The sequence below is a fragment of the Triticum urartu genome, chromosome 7A, assembly GCF_056163025.1.
Source record: "Triticum urartu cultivar PI428250 chromosome 7A, HENAU_Tu73, whole genome shotgun sequence".
NCBI classification, from domain to species: domain Eukaryota; kingdom Viridiplantae; phylum Streptophyta; class Magnoliopsida; order Poales; family Poaceae; genus Triticum; species Triticum urartu.
In genome coordinates this window covers 747,867,488-747,885,528 of record NC_141879.1, presented here as the reverse complement: position 1 = coordinate 747,885,528, position 18,041 = coordinate 747,867,488, and the positions used below count along the sequence as shown (strand labels likewise).

Genomic DNA, 18,041 nt, shown 5'->3' with positions numbered 1-18,041 from the left:
TCAATGCTATTGGTTATTGGCCGGAGAGAAGTCTCGGGCATGTCTACATGATTCTCGAACCCGTATGGTCGCACGCTTAATGTTTGATGATGTTAGGGTAGTATAAGCATATTTGTATTGGTGAACGAATGTTGTTCGGAGTCCCGAATGAGACCCTAAACGTCATGAGGAGTTCCGGAATGGTCTATAGGTAAAGATTAATATATGAGAAATCATATTTTGGTCGCCGAGAAAGTTTCGGGTTCTGCGGATAGTGTGTCGGGAGCCCCGAAAGTGTTCCGAGGGTCCACCGGGGGGTTCCATCCGCCCTGGAGGACCACATGGGATGTAGGGGGTGTGCCTTGGCGTGGTTGGGCCAGGCACACCAGCCCCACCAAGGCCCATGTGCCTAGGGTGGGGAAACCCTAGGGTGGGAGGTGCAGGGGGCCAACACCCATCCACCTTCGGTCGTTGCCTCTCTGAACTCCTCCCACCTTCTTGGTTTTTCTTAGCAAAGCGCTGCCGCTACTACACCACCACCATCACCATCATGTCGTCGTGCTGATTGTGATCCCATCTACTTCCCCTCCTTCGCTTGCTGGATCAAGGAGGACAAGATGTCACGAGCTGCACGTGTGCTAAACTCGAAAGTGCGGGCCGTTCAGCGCTAGAACGGTTGGATCGTGAAGAGTACGACTAAATTAACCGTGTTATATACGCTTCCGCTTTTGATCTAAACAAAGAAACACCCCCCTCTCGTTGTTATGCATCTCCTAGATTATATTGGGTGTTTCGTATGAAATTTTTAGATTTTCATGCAACATTACCCATCAGGACTTGTCCTGTGTTGAGGTCGTTCTGTGTCTGGAGGGCTTGTGTTTGTTACAAAATATCTTGTGAGGCCCAGCGATCATTTGCTTCGGATCGTGCAGGAGCGAGAAGAGGGATAGAAGAAGGAAGTAAAGGAGAGAGTGCAACCACCATAAAGGAAGTGCATGTGATTCTTTCAGGCATGTGAGGAGAGAATGTAATATAGATGCTCATAATATATCTTAAAGTTATTTAGCACTCTTGCTAGGACGACATGTATATAGAGCGCCCATTATATGTAAGCAATGTAATTGATCAGTAATAAATTTGGATGCTTTCCTCAAAAGAAAAAAGGAGAGACCAATAGAGACCTGTGGTATGGACATGGTATAAGCACTGTTTCTTTTTCGGTGCTATTTAATGGCGAAAAACTAGAAAGCTTTAATCCCTCAAGAGGAATCCCTCAGGGAGATCCTCCTTCATCCTATCTTTTCTTGTTGGCAATAGAGGGCCTTTAGCGCCTCTTGAAATCAAATGACCAGTCATCACAGGTCAGTGGCATCAAATTGGCTCCATCGTCTCCGCCGATGAATCAAATACTCTTTGCTGATGATAGGCCGCTATTCTTTAAAGCAAGTCAAGAAGGTGTGGAAGAAGTATCAATTTTTTGGATATTTATTGCAAAGCATCACGACAGAAAATAAATAAGGAGAAATCTTCAGTTTTCTTAAGAAAAAATGTCCCCACACTGTTAAGGAGGAGGTCAATGGGATTCTCAATGTTCTTAATGAGTCACTCAACAAGAAGTATTTAGGCATGCCTAGTGATGTCGGCAGGTCAAAGAATGGCTCACTTAAGTTTCTGAAAGATAGGATACAGAAAAAGATCCAAGCTTGACTTGAAAAGTTGTTATCGGTTGGCGGCAAAGAAGTGCTTATAAAGTCAGTAGTGCAATCCATCACAGTTTATTCTATGGGCTGCCCAAGGACTTTGTTAGCATATGAATACTCTCACCAGAATTTTTTGGTGGGGTAGTAACGGAGGAAGAGGAATGTTGCTTGAGTCTCGTGGGATGTGATGACGAGGCCCAAATACATGGGCGGTTTGGGCTTCAGGGATTTGGAGTTATTTAACTTAGCCCTCCTTTCTCGCTAGGCTTGCAGGATACTACAAGAACCAGATTCTCTAATTGCGAAAATATTAGAAGCGTTACAAGGAACAAAAAAAGTGTGTGGGATGATCCTATCCGTCGGAAGGAGTTATGAAGATTAACTCGATTCAGCATACAATTATGACTAGGGAAAAGGAAGCATGGCTGTAGTTTTGTGTGACAGACATGGCAAGTTTATGGCAAGAATCAGTAAAGTAGGTCACATCATATCCGTAACCATACCATTTGTTCATATATACATTAAATGGCAACACAAAAATGTGGAAACACATCAAACTTGGAATAACAAATTATAATGTCATAGGCATAGCATTGCAAGGGAGCTGAATGTCGTTGGCATCAAAACTGTCACTAAGATTGCAGGCAGCGGCGGAGAGTCGTCGGAAACAAGAATACATGAACAAATATACAATAAATATGACAAGAATTAGGACATGATCATGTACAAAAGTACATAATTACTCACTTTGTAACATGATAAAAACCGAATTGGAAGCATGAATGGCCTATTCACTTCGTCTTGGATTAAGAGTAAAAAAAACCCACCAAAAGTCTCGGGCATGGAGAAATCAAAGTACAAATTATAGATGGCCCCAAATGCATGTTGTAGACGCACATATCCAATGCAGAAGATTGATCATAAATTGTTGTTAAAGGGCACCTATTTTATTCCTCCACGTGTGGAACTATAACATCAGATGATAGTTTAAAAACAAAATCAAATTAGAAAGAATCAGCATACAAGCCCTTCTACCAGAAACTAAGAATTACTTACAAATAGATGGTCCCAAACTAGAACAATTACTTTTATTCCTAAAAATAATATATATATATATATATTTATTAAATTACAGTTTGTCTATTTCACTTTGAAAAGCAATCCTTTTTCATCTTGTTTCGATCCTCGAGCCTCTAGCCTCTCTTTAATTTCTTGCGTGGGAGTAATTTGTAGGCTAGGGCGAAGCCACACACACACCTCGCCAGCATGGCATCCAGGACGCAACCGCTTGACAACCTTGGTTTCATCATCAAAAAAGCTGTACCTAAACACGCCACCCCAATAGACGAAGTAGGCACACCCGCCGCCTTCGTCCAGCTTCGCCGTGAAGCTGGCAGGACATCCAAGGAACAATATGTGGTTGCCTAGGCTCCGGTTGTCTCTCTCCACCGACTACATCTTGCTACCGCCAGACACTTTCTGTAATGTGCGCACCATCACCCGCAGCGCGTGCGCTGGATGGATGCATTTGTAACGACACAAAGACGGTCTCGCCAGGACGGATGCCACCAACAACTCACCGTGTGACTCCAAGATGTAGCTACATTGATGAGAATAATGTATATCCCCATATAGATCCCAACTCGACTGGAGTCTGCTGCCAACATCACCGTCGTTGCCTTCGTAGTCCGTCGTCATCATGAAGCACCACAGAGAATCACCATCCAACACTAGGACCTTGCCATCATGGTACATGGCATAGGGTTGTGTAAACAATTTCAGCCTCTTTGTCATGACCGTCCAGGTCACACTGTCGGGACACATGATAGCCGCCGTAATGGACTCTGAGGGGTACCTGTTAATAAAGTTGTAGAGGAAAACAGTACCATCGCCATAGACGCCGCCGCGCAAATTCTCCATGGACATTCTTTCTTCGTCTGGGAAGAGAGGTAAGGGCTTGACGGCTCCCGTAAGAATGTCGACGAGTCTCGGCTGGGGACTCGCAATGAAGAGCCAGGTAGCCGTGCCATCCGCGCTAGCCACCCAGATTATGATTCTGTTATTGGCACGTGGCGCAGTTGGTGGATCGGCGAGGATGAAGTTGCGGTGGTCGTGCCCGTCGTGCGGCGTCTCGAGGGGGTGATGAAAGTCGATGATGGAGTGTAGCATCTCGTCGTCGCACGACGTGAGAACCCACGGCAGGCAGGTGCGGCGGGAGAGCAGCGCCGCCGCGTCACGCCAGGGCCTGCAGACGGCGTGGAAGCGGACGAAGTAGGTGGCGTGCTGCAGGCGGCCGGAGACCTCGAGGAGTAGCTCCGGTGGTAGACCGCTCCAGGGGCTGGGCGTGGACGCGGGCGCCGGCGTGGACGCTGGTGCGGCGTGTTAGATAATAACGAGATAAAAGAGACACGAGAGCACACAGATTTTTTACGTGGAAACCCTTGCGGGAGAAAACCACGGAACGCACGGCGACGTATCACTATAATTGGGAGGAGTATTACATTACACGAGAGGACAAACCCTCTACGTGCTAATCTAGGGAAGATCTCTCTCTCATCTATTCTATGACTAGATGGTACTATATAAAGGGGCAAACAACTCTCTTTCTTGGTGGACACGAAACAGAGTTGTAGTCATGCTACGTCTAGCACGGTTGGCATGCCGTAGTCCGGTAGGACTCCATCTGTAGTACAACACTTGTATGGGATTCGGAACACAATAAAATAACACTCCACCTTGAGACGAAATCCCTTACAATAATCATAGATAGCATCAACTCCTCAATTAAAGTCATCACAAGTAAACCTTGTGCCTAGAAACGTCCATAGGACTAATAAACTTCTCATGAAGTCATATTGAGCAAATCAATCAGTAGGTCGTCCCGAAAACAGCACAACTATCAACAAAGCAGACTAACAAAACTTGGTCTCCCAATAAAAGTCTGAGTCTGTGCCACTGACCTCAAAAACTGAAACTGCTCAATCATCAAATGACATAAGTCATCATATCTCCTGTGGTGCCTGAACGAGCGCATAGCTCATAGTGCAACATCGTGGTGCACATCGCATTGTGAAGAACTCATTTCATGGAATCTGAACGTGCTTCAAAACAGAAAGCACAAACCTCGGCAAACAATACTCATGCAAGAGCATATGGTACGGATGGCATCGCGTGCACCCAAAAAACTGCCGACTTGTAGTGGTTAATGAAAAAATCCATGACATGGTCATAAACTGTCCTTGTAGAACAATTGTCGGATGAAGGAACCATCTTAACATGCAACGGAGTTTCAACTCTGCAATAGACCCCTCTTGAAAGAGCAAAGACAATTGAATTGCACTTGAAACTTAACAGCGCTAAATGTTGTAGTATCTAGCAGAAAACAAATCAATCTCCTTCTTGCACATCAACTGATTCTCATCACGAACATGAATATCAAAACAAAACCTTCACATGCATAACAGCAAAAAACTATGGAGAGAATAGTGTATATGCTGGCTGCCAACAGGCTTAATAATTACCTCCTCCATACCCTTTTTTTATAACTGAATTGTGTTCTTCAAATAACTGCAGCAATATGGCATCCATTATCCCGACGGGCCATAATCCCCAAAACTCCACCATGAAGAAAAAACTAAATGCATCCTGATAATCGGCTTGCCCCAACAACGCTCACATCTCGACTTGCCATAGGATAAACTTTGTGTCATGATCCAGCAGCGGAACATCGTACTTCATGGATGTCATGAGTAGATTAAATCTGTGTTCACAAAGTAGTACAAGCCGGTAGAAAATTCTTGACAGAATTAATATGCGGAGCAAAGAGCCAGAGAAAATAGCACTTGGTAGTCGCTGGTCGCCGTAGCAATCGAGAAACAAAATCTGATCTTGACTTCAACGTGGAATAAGTAATAGTTGGCTGATCTAGTAGTAGTACTTGATCGGTGAATAAAGCCAAAAAAACAAACTTAACTTGGCTGACGTGAACGGCTGGACTGATCGCTCCACCTCGGGACTTAACGAGCAGCAGCAAGACTCGGCGGAACTCTCGATGACTTGGTCAAGAGCGGCTGCTGCAAATCACCTCTACGCCTTGGTACCGGAGCCTTCAGTTTTGATGTGGAGTACTAGCAGCAACGTAGCCTGTAATAGCTGTAGCTATTGATTAAAAATCGCGTGACTAGAAACTGCAGGAGCGCCCGATGGAACTCCTGTCGCCTGTCGGTCTCGGCGAGGCGCGGCTGCAGTGGCTCGTACTCCAGCAGCGATCGATCTCGGATACGTAGAGGAATCTCCGGACCGACCGGTCCACTGAAATCCTGTCGGCGATCTCGGCGAAACCTATGATTTGTCGGATCGCAGGACGGCGGCGGCGGACCAGACCGCAGCCCTAATTCTCTCGTCAATCTCGTATATGAACCTCAGCTCTGTATATCACTTGTTAGATAATAACGAGATAAAAGAGACACGAGAACACACAGATTTTTTACGTGGAAACCTTTGCGGGAGAAAACCACGGAACGCACGGTGGCGTATCACTATAATTGGGAGGAGTATTACATTACACGAGAGGACAAACCCTCTACGTGCTAATCTAGGGAAGATCTCTCTCATCTATTCTATTTCTAGCTGGTAATCCGGTTGGCATGCTACGTCTAGCACGGTTGGCATGCCGTAATCCGGTAGGACTCCATCTGTAGTACAACACTTGTATGGGATTCGAAGCACAATAAAATAACACGGCGGACCGAGACGCCGCACACGAGGGGATGCACCCCATTGATCGGATCGGATCGGATCTTGGGAGGAGAGGAGAGATCGACGTAGGGCAAAAGAGAAGAAGGCCAGGCCCAGCCGTGAAGTTTCAGCTGTGGCACTGCATGCAGAGGCCCGTCTCCATCCTAACTTCCAAAGATATAATTATGAAATTCCCTATAAAAAAACTGTAATTCTGAAAAGATACTGCGGCTTTCAGTTTCTTTTCCTAATCAAACTTCAGAACGACCAAGCTCAGTTATGATTCTAAAGCCCCATCTCAAGCAAGGCATGCAGTCCATGCATGCACAGAGGAGCTTCTTTGCTTGGCATGCCCGCATCTTAATATCTTGCCGGGATGTTAAACCAAAGGGGGAAAAAACTTGGTAAGGTATTTTTATTAGCTTATATAAAATTATATCATACCACATCGTGCTTGAAAGTTTTCATTTACTTATCTAATACTCCCTCTATTCTTAAATATAAGTTTTTGTAGAGATTCCACTATGGACCTATATACATTCGAATGTGGTCTATAGTGGCATCTATATACATCCGTATGTGGCCCGTAGTGGCATCTCTATAAAGACTTATATTTGGGAATAGAAGGGAGTAAATCTTAGCTTGCCCTTGCACTGCATTTTTTTTAAAGAAGGATTACCCCGGGCCTCTACGTCAATCGATGCATACAACCATCTTTATTAAATTATTGTTCAACAGAGTCTGACAGAGCAGATACATGAATCGACCCAAAGCCACCTTCCTAGCGACCTCAATCCCTAGAGCTACAACTCTGATGGAGTGCACTGGCGCATCCATGCATGCCATCTAATTTGGTGGCCTCACCAGGCTGCCCAACTGCGAGCCGAGAGCACCAACCGATCTAGCAGACCCTCAGCGCACACCGTATGCGCACGCTCTAGAATCCGCCGCCGCCATATTCCGTTGTCTCATCTTCAGGACAGATCAATGCATAGGCCTTGCCAGTCCTAACTATCCTCGACGCTAGACAGCGCCACCATCCATCGCCAGGACCCCGCTATGCCACGCCGCCAAGACCCGCCGTCGCCGACGCAAGAGATGCCACACCGCACAACCTCATGCTCCGCCACCCCAGTCAACAGTATTTTAAAACGATGCCCCCAGGAGGAGAACTTCACTGAATACACCGTCATTGTCCGATCTGGGAGACCCAAATCTAGGGTATCCCCCGGAACAGCCCGAGCAAGGTGAGCGTCCAGCCCATAGAATGCCAGAACAAGATCAAAACTCTTCCAAGCGACGCCCCAAAGGGGGATACGACGAGTACGACTCTGTCGCCAACCCGAAGTCAGGTCTTAGGCTTTCGCCTGAAGATCTTGAACCAAGTGTAGCAGAGGTCGAAGATCTCCATGATTGTGCCTCAAAGGAGGGAAACATGCCCGCGAGCACTGCCGCCGCCGACCGACAACAACCGAGAAAGCCTTCACCCGGAGCATCTCGGGCGCGAACCATACGTGTCGCAAACCGCTGATCTGCTGACCTGCCGCGCAGCAGACACACGGGAGCCACCACCAAGCTACCCTGACTAGCCTCTCGCCACAACCCCAGCCGGCAGCACCAATGAACAGATGAGGACCGCCTTGGTACAACGGTCCTACAGGCTCGTAGGCGCTAGATCTGGATCCCGGAGGGGCCAGGCTTGCCCGACGTCGCCTCGAAGCCCCATGGCCGGCTAGAGCTAGCCACTGGAGAGTGGATGTGTTGACGAGCCGCTGCACCGGGGAAGACCACCGCTGGTCAAAGCCCAGATCGCGCCCTCCACATCTCCCTAGGGCAGAGCAGCATGGCCCCATCGCCACCGTCCTTGTCCGTGGCACGGACTTCGCCGATGCCAGCCTCAGGCGGTGGCAAGGGATCAGGGAAGGATGAGGCCTGGAGGCGCTAGTTCCTTCGCCTTGAGTCGCCCGCGCGGGGCGACGCCTCCCTTGCACTACATGTGTTACTAGGTTCCATGCGACATGGAGGAGAACACCGCACGATCAGTATACATGTTAGGGTTTGTTTGGTGTTCTCCTTAGATCTTATTGTAACCCTAATCATATGCATTCGTTGATCACAAACTAGAGTTATCAGCAAAAACTAGAGCTTTATTTCTTTTTATTCTTTGCCTTTAATTTCTTTGTTTGCAGGTAATCTTTACCTCTAATTTCAATTGAGTTCTTTATCAATCAGAACTTGATAAGAGTTATTATTTTGAAACATATAGCTGATTCTAATTAAACGACATAAAAAAACCAAGTTACATATTTGACGGCTCCCAAAAGAGCCTTTACCTCATGAAGAGCATCGACGTAACCAACAAATTGTGTTGTGTTTTTCACCACCACCTACTTCTTAGAGATGTCCGGGGAGCCATCACAATGCATTTCTTTTCTTGAAGAAACTGAGAGGGTTGGGATGGTAACTTGCTATACTTGTTGATAAAATGGGGTTGTGGTCTATTACCACAAATCTGAATATATTGATTTGGTTCAAAAATGGGATAAATTTCACCTCATTTCTATTGTGACCTTTTGGTGTACTACAGAAGACGATTTTCCTTTACAGGAGTGTGTTGTGCAACAAGACCATAATGTCACAATGATAATACCGTGTTGATTTTGGTCGCAGTGTCCAAAATGAACTGATGGTTATGTATCCAGTTGGTATAGCATAGAAGATTTAACAGTAGAGTTAAGACAATCAAACTAATACGAAGGACATGCTTCTTGTTAGCTCTGCTTTTAGATCTGTTGCGCTAGCTACCAGCTCAGAAAGCTCGATAGGAGAGTGTGAGGTAAATATTCTCACCATCTCTTTCTCCCCTCCCCCTCTCTCTCTGAGCGGAAAGATGAGCACGTGCGGCTAAACGGCTACCTGAGAGATCTTGACAACAAACGAAGAATGGGAAATGATAGAGTTGCTATCCTTGTCAACCAGATTAAGGCAACAAAATATGAGGCATAGAATGTCATCGAAATAGATGATCACATGGATAGAGAAACCGGCTCAAGACGGGCTTTAGGGGTGCTATTTTAAGGTATGTTCGCTTCAAAGTGACCTGATTACTCTTCATAACATCGGTGTTTAAAACTCAACGTATAGAAATAAAGTTTAGTGATATCTTTGAAAGTGAGGAAAAAACAATATTGGTTTGGATAATACTGCTATAGCTGAGGATGAGTTGCCACGAAATTTTAATATTATGGACCAAGACTATCAAGATGATCTTGTCATGGTTGGTTTTGAGAACGAACATAGAATTAGTGGTATGTTTGTTGGCAATGGAGACAAGATTAGTGATGTCTCCTTAGTTGCCATGGGTGGTGCAGAAAAAGCAACACTCGCAAGAAAAGTACATGTCCCCATCAAACAAAAATTTGAAAAATTTGCTTGGGTGATTATATCTGAAATATTCAAGGGTATTGGTTTATTAAAGGATATTATGAAGAAAACTGTGGAGGATATATACAAATCTATTTTATTTGATCAAATCAGTGAGTATATTGTGGGAAAATGATCTATCATTTTCTATTAAACAAAAGAGAGTTGGAAGTTCTTAATTGTAAGGGGAAAGTGGACATATGGGAACAAATAACTAGAACGGTAAAGGCTTTTCCAGATTCAAATAACGGCAGCAGAATATTCTTGACCACACGAAACAAAGATGATGTAAATCATGTTGAAATGCTAACCCATGTCCATGCACTGAAGAACACAGATGAAAAGAAAAGCTGGGAACATTTTATTAGAAAAGCTCTACAGGCATAACTCGTGTCGATGATTTTGAAGATATTGGAAGAAAGCTCGCAAGGAAGTTTGATGGAGTACTACTTGCACTTGTAGCTTTTGGTGGTTATCTATCAAAGAATCTAAATACACCAACATGGTATTATATACTACTAGATTGGACATCAACACAACACATAAGGACAATGTGTGACATACTAGCTCGCAGCTAAAAGGACTTGCCAAATCAAAATTTACGATCATGTTTAGTTTTTCTGGCCACTTTCTCTGAGGACTAGAAGATATATCTGTCTGATCTTATTGAATTGTGGATAGCAGAATACTTCATTCCACATACACCAAAATGCAAACTAGAAGAAATAGTGCACAAGTATGTTACCAAGTTGTCTCAAAGAAGTTTGGTCCAAGTTGTTGAAGGAAGCATGACCCACGGATTGATTCGTAGAATAAGGATACATGATATCTTACGTGATTGATGCATAGTTTTCGTGATGTTAGTAACAAACCTATAGGTCAGGATTCATGCTCCTTTCACTTTGAATGTATGTATGTATGTGTGTGTGTGTGTGTGTATTCATTTCAATATAACTCGTCATTTGAGGCCTCGTTCTTAGGTCTACATATACTAAAAAAATGTAGGTCGAACTGATGCATCATCATCCGATACAATTATATCGCATCATTTTTCTTTTCAAAGTTTGAGTGGTGAGATTTTACCAGAGAAACCTTATGCCTGACCTTTTCTTGACTTTGGACTCACATCAGCATCCCTACCTAAGCTGAGATTCTTGAGATTTTTTCACATTGAAAACTCACATTTGAAATATTTTCTCTAGAGTAATTGTTGGATGCATTCATCTTAGATGCGTTAGACTGAGACAATGTGAATGTGTAACTCGGTGATGTACAATTGGACGACACCTTTACTTGCAGACTATAGATCTAATGTACAAAAACTGAACTCGGGGGTACCAAACAATATATGGGCCATCCCTACTCTCAAACATGTTTACCTATGGAATGATTTTTCTACACCACCGCATGGAAGGAGTTTACGACCAAAGTAGAAAGTGCTCCATACCTTAAATCTTAATTTTGCTCGTACAAAATCCCATTGCCATAATTGTTGGGTAACGTAGTAATTTCAAAAAATTTCCTACGCACACGCAAGATCATGATGATGCATAGCAACGAGAGGGGAGAGTGTGATCTACATACCCTTGTAGATCGTCAACGGAAGCGTTAACACAACGTAGAGGAAGTAGTCGTACGTCTTCCCGATCCGACCGATCCAAGCACCGTTACTCCGACACCTCTGAGTTCTTGGCACACGTACAGCTCGATGACGCTCCCCGGGCTCCGATCCAGCAAAGCTTCGGGGATGAGTTCCGTCAGCACGACGGCGTGGTGACGATGAAGATGTTCTACCGGCGCAGGGCTTCGCCTAAGCACTGCAACGATATGACCGAGGTGGAATATGGTGGAAGGGGGCACTGCACACGGCTAAGGAATGATCACGAGGATCAACTTGTGTGTCCTAGGGTGGCCCCTGCCTCCGTATATAAAGGATCCAAGGGGGGGGGGGGTGTGCGGCCGGCCCTATAGGAGGCGCGCAGGAGGAGTCCTACTCCCACCGGGAGTAGGACTCCCCTCCCTTCCTTGTCCAACTAGGAGAGGTGGAGGGAGAGAAGGAAAGGGGGGGCGCCGCCCCTCCCTCCTTGTCCAATTCGGACTAGGGGGAGAGGGGGCGCGCGGCCTGCCCTGGCAGCCCCTTCCTCTTCTCCACATTAGGCCCATCAGGCCCATTAACCCCCCGGGGGGTTCCGGTAACCCCCCGGTGCTCCGGTTTTATCCGAAACTTCCCCGGAACGCTTCCGGTGTCCGAATATAGTCATCCAATATATCAATCTTTATGTCTCGACCATTTCGAGACTCCTCGTCATGTCCGTGATCACATCCGGGACTCCGAACAACCTTCGGTACATCAAAATGCATAAACTCATAATAACTGTCATCGTAACGTTAAGCGTGCGGACCCTACGGTTCGAGAACAATGCAGACATGAGTGAGACAAATCTCCGGTCAATAACCAATAGCGGGACCTGGATGCCCATATTGGCTCCTACATATTCTACGAAGATCTTTATCGGTCAGACCGCATAACAACATACGTTGTTCCCTTTGTCATCGGTATGTTACTTGCCCGAGATTCGATCGTCGGTATCCAATACCTAGTTCAATCTCGTTACTGGCAAGTCTCTTTACTCGTTCCGTAATACATCATCTCACAACTAACATATTAGTTGCAATGCTTGCAAGGCTTATGTGATGTGCATTACCAAGAGGGCCCAGAGATACCTCTCCGCCAATCTGAGTGACAAATCCTAATCTCGAAATACGCCGACCCAACATCTACCTTTGGAGACACCTGTAGAGCACCTTTATAATCACCCATTTACGTTGTGACGTTTGGTAGCACACAAAGTGTTCCTCCGGCAAACGGGAGTTGCATAATCTCATAGTCATAGGAACATGTATAAGTCATGAAGAAAGGAATAGCAACATACTAAACGATCGGGTGCTAAGCTAATGGAATGGGTCATGTCAATTAGATCATTCAACTAATGATGTGATCCCGTTAATCAAATAACAACTCTTTTGTTCATGGTTAGGAAACATAACCATCTTTGATTAACGAGCTAGTCAAGTAGAGGCATACTAGTGACACTTTGTTTGTCTATGTATTCACACATGTATTATGTTTCCAGTTAATACAATTCTAGCATGAATAATAAACATTTATCATGATATAAGGAAATAAATAATAACTTTATTATTGCCTCTAGGCCATATTTCCTTCAGTCTCCCACTTGCACTAGAGTCAATAATCTAGATTACACAGTAATGATTCTAACACCCATGGAGCCTTGGTGCTGATCATGTTTTGCTCGTGGAAGAGGCTTAGTCAATGGGTCTGCAACATTCAGATCCGTATGTATCTTGCAAATCTCTATGTCTCCCACCTGGACTAGATCCCGGATGGAATTGAAGCGTCTCTTGATGTGCTTGGTTCTCTTGTGAAATCTGGATTCCTTTGCCAAGGCAATTGCACCAGTATTGTCACAAAAGATTTTCATTGGACCCGATGCACTAGGTATGACACCTAGATCGGATATGAACTCCTTCATCCAGACTCCTTCATTTGCTGCTTCCGAAGCAGCTATGTACTCTGCTTCACATGTAGATCCCGCCACAACACTTTGTTTAGAACTGCCCCAACTGACAGCTCCACCGTTTAATGTAAACACGTATCCGGTTTGCGATTTAGAATCGTCCGGATCAGTGTCAAAGCTTGCATCAACGTAACCGTTTACGATGAGCTCTTTGTCACCTCCATATACGAGAAACATATCCTTAGTCCTCTTTAGTACCTCCCTGCTAAACTTATAGCAAGGCACACATCAAGTCTGGTACACAGCATTGCATACATGATAGATCCTATGGTTGAAGCATAGGGAACATCTTTCATTTTCTCTCTATCTTCTGCAGTGGTCGGGCATTGAGTCTGACTCAACTTCACACCTTGTAACACAGGTAAGAACCCTTTCTTTGCCTGATCCATTTTGAACTTCTTCAAAACTTTGTCAAGGTATGTGCTTTATGAAAGTCCAATTAAGTGTCTTGATCTATCTCTATAGATCTTAATGCCTAATATGTAAGCAGCTTCACCGAGGTCTTTCATTGAAAAACTCTTATTCAAGTATCCCTTTATGCTATCCAAAAATTCTATATCATTTCCAATCAGTAATATGTCATCTACATATAATATCAGAAATGCTACAGAGCTCCCACTCACTTTCTTGTAAATACAGGCTTCTCCAAAAGTCTGTATAAAACCAAATGCTTTGATCACACTATCAAAGCATTTATTCCAACTCCGAGAGGCTTGCACCAGTCCATAAATGGATCGCTAGAGTTTGCACACTTTGTTAGCTCCCTTTGGATCGACAAAACCTTCCGGTTGCATCATATACAACACTTCTTCCAGAAATCCATTCAGGAATGCAGTTTTGACATCCATCTACCAAATTTCATAATCATAAAATGCGGCAATTGCTAACATGATTCGGACAGACTTAAGCATCGCTACGGGTGAGAAGGTCTCATCGTAGTCAACCCCTTGAACTCGTCGAAAACCTTTTGCGACAAGTCGAGCTTTGTAGACAGTAACATTACCGTCAGCGTCAGTCTTCTTCTTGAAGATCCATTTATTCTCAATTGCTTGCCGGTCATCGGGCAAGTCAACCAAAGTCCATACTTTGTTCTCATACATGGATCCCATCTCAGATTTCATGGCTTCAAGCCATTTTGCGGAATCTGGGCTCACCATCGCTTCTTCATAGTTCGTAGGTTCATCATGATCTAGTAGCATGACTTTCAGAACAGGATTACCGTACCACTCTGGCGCGGATCTTACTCTGGTTGATCTACGAGGTTCAGTAGTATCTTGTTCTGAAGTTTCATGATCATCATCATTAGCTTCCTCACTAATTGGTGTAGGTGTCGCAGAAACAGGTTTCTGTGATGTACTACTTTCCAATAAGGGAGCAGGTATAGTTACCTCGTCAAGTTCTACTTTCCTCCCACTCACTTCTTTCGAGAGAAACTCCTTCTCTAGAAAGGATCCATTCTTAGCAACGAATGTCTTGCCTTCGGATCTGTGATAGAAGGTGTACCCAACAGTCTCCTTTGGGTATCCTATGAAGGCACATTTCTCCGATTTGGGTTCGAGCTTATCAGGTTGAAGCTTTTTCACATAAGCATCGCAGCCCCAAACTTTAAGAAACGACAACTTTGGTTTCTTGCCAAACCACAATTCATAAGGCGTCATCTCAACGGATTTTGATGGTGCCCTATTTAACATGAATGCGGCCGTCTCTAGAGCATAACCCCAAAACGATAGCGGTAAATCAGTAAGAGACATCATAGATCATACCATATCTAGTAAAGTACGATTACGACGTTTAGACACACCATTACGCTGTGGTGTTCCGGGTGGCGTGAGTTGCGAAACTATTCCGCATTGTTTCAAATGTACACCAAACTCGTAACTCAAATATTCACCTCCACGATCAGATCGTAGAAGCTTTATTTTCTTGTTACGATGATTTTCAACTTCACTCTGAAATTCTTTGAACTTTTCAAATGTTTCAGACTTGTGTTTCATTAAGTAGATATACCCATATCTGCTTAAGTCATCTGTGAAGGTGAGAAAATAACGATATCCGCCACGAGCCTCAATATTCATCGGACCACATACATCTGTATGTATGATTTCCAATAAATCTGTTGCTCTCTCCATAGTACCGGAGAACGGTGTTTTAGTCATCTTGCCTATGAGGCACGGTTCGCAAGTACCAAGTGATTCATAATCAAGTGGTTCCAAAAGTCCATCAGTATGGAGTTTCTTCATGCGCTTTACACCGATATGACCTAAACGGCAGTGCCACAAATAAGTTGCACTATCATTATCAACTCTGCATCTTTTGGCTTCAACATTATGAATATGTGTGTTACTACTATCGAGATTCATCAAAAATAGACCACTCTTCAAAGGTGCATGACCATAAAAGATATTACTCATATAAATAGAACAACCATAATTCTCTGATTTAAATGAATAACCGTCTCGCATCAAACAAGATACAGATATAATGTTCATGCTCAACGCTGGCACCAAATAACAATTATTTAGGTCTAATACTAATCCCGAAGGTAGATGTAGAGGTAGCGTGCCGACCGCGATCACATCGACTTTGGAACCGTTTCCCACGCGCATCGTCACCTCGTCCTTTGCCAGTGTTCGCTTAATCCGTAGTCCCTGTTTCGAGTTGCAAATATTAGCAACAGAACCAGTATCAAATACCCAGGTGCTACTGCGAGCTCTAGTAATGTACACATCAATAACATGTATATCACATATACCTTTGTTCACCTTGCCATCCTTCTTATCCGCCAAATACTTGGGGCAGTTCCACTTCCAGTGACCAGTCTGCTTGCAGTAGAAGCACTCAGTTTCAGGCTTAGGTCCAGACTTGGGTTTCTTCTCTTGAGTAGCAACTTGCTTGCTGTTCTTCTTGAAGTTCCCCTTCTTCTTCCCTTTGCCCTTTTTCTTGAAACTAGTGGTCTTGTTGACCATCAACACTTGATGCTCCTTCTTGATTTCTACCTCCGCAGCTTTCAGCATTGTGAAGAGCTCGGGAATAGTCTTATTCATCCCTTGCATATTATAGTTCATCACGAAGCTCTTGTAGCTTGGTGGCAGTGATTGGAGAATTCTGTCAATGACGCAATCATCCGGAAGATTAACTCCCAATTGAATCAAGTGATTATTATACCCAAACATTTTGAGTATATGCTCACTGACAGAACTGTTCTCCTCCATCTTGCAGCTATAGAACTTATTGGAGACTTCATATCTCTCAATCCGGGCATTTGCTTGAAATATTAACTTCAACTCCTGGAACTTCTCATATGCTCCATGACGTTCAAAACGTCGTTGAAATCCTGATTCTAAGCCGTAAAGCATGGCACACTAAACTATCGAGTAGTCATCAGCTTTGCTCTGCCAGACGTTCATAACATCTGGTGTTGCTCCAGCAGCAGGCCTGGCACCCAGCGGTGCTTCCAGGACGTAATTCTTCTATGCAGCAATGAGGATAATCCTCAAGTTACGTACCCAGTCCGTGTAATTGCTACCATCATCTTTCAACTTTGCTTTCTCAAGGAACGCATTAGAATTCAACGGAACAACAGCACGGGCCATCTATCTACAATCAACATAAACAAGCAAGATACTATCAGGGACTAAGTTCATGATAAATTTAAGTTCAATTAATCATATTACTTAAGAACTCCCACTTAGATAGACATCCCTCTAATCTTCTAAGTGATCACGTGATCCAAATCAACTAAACCATAACCGATCATCACGTGAAATGAATTAGTTTTCAATGGTGAACATCATTATGTTGATCATATCTACTATATGATTCACGCTCGACCTTTCGGTCTCCGTGTTCGGAGGCCATATCTGCATATGCTAGGCTCGTCAAGTTTAACCTGAGTATTCTGCGTGTGCAAAAACTGGCTTGCACCCGTTGTACATGGACGTAGAGCTTATCACACCCGATCATCACGTGGTGTCTGGGCACGACGAACTTTGGCAACGGTGCATACTCAGGGAGAACACTTCTTGATAATTTAGTGATAGATCATCTTATAATGCTACCGTCAATCAAAGCAAGATAAGATGCATAAAAGATAAACATCACATGCAATCAATATAAGTGATATGATATGGCCATCATCATCTTGTGCATGTGATCTCCATCTCTGAAGCACCGTCATGATCACCATCGTCACTGGCGCGACACCTTGATCTCCATCGTAGCATCGTTGTCGTCTCGTCAATCTTATGCTTCTACGACTATCGCTACCGCTTAGTGATAAAGTAAAGCATTACAGGGCGATTGTATTGCACACAATAAAGCAACAACCATATGGCTCCTGCCAATTGCCGATAACTCGGTTACAAAACATGATCATCTCATACAATAAAATTTAGCATCATGTCTTGACCATATCACATCACAACATGCCCTGCAAAAACAAGTTAGACGTCCTCTACTTTGTTGTTGCAAGTTTTATGTGGCTGCTACGGGCTTAAGCAAGAACCAATCTCACCCTACGCATCAAAACCACAACGATAGTTTGTCAAGTTGGTGCTCTTTTAACCTTCGCAAGGACCGGGCGTAGCCACACTCGGTTCAACTA

General features: G+C 44.2%; 1 pseudogene; it reads left to right on the top strand.

The window, feature by feature from the left end:
* The window catches only part of LOC147962739 (putative disease resistance protein At1g50180), a 42,070-nt pseudogene extending 31,389 nt beyond the window's left edge, over positions 1-10,681 (top strand).
* The last annotated feature ends 7,360 nt before the right edge of the window (positions 10,682-18,041 follow it).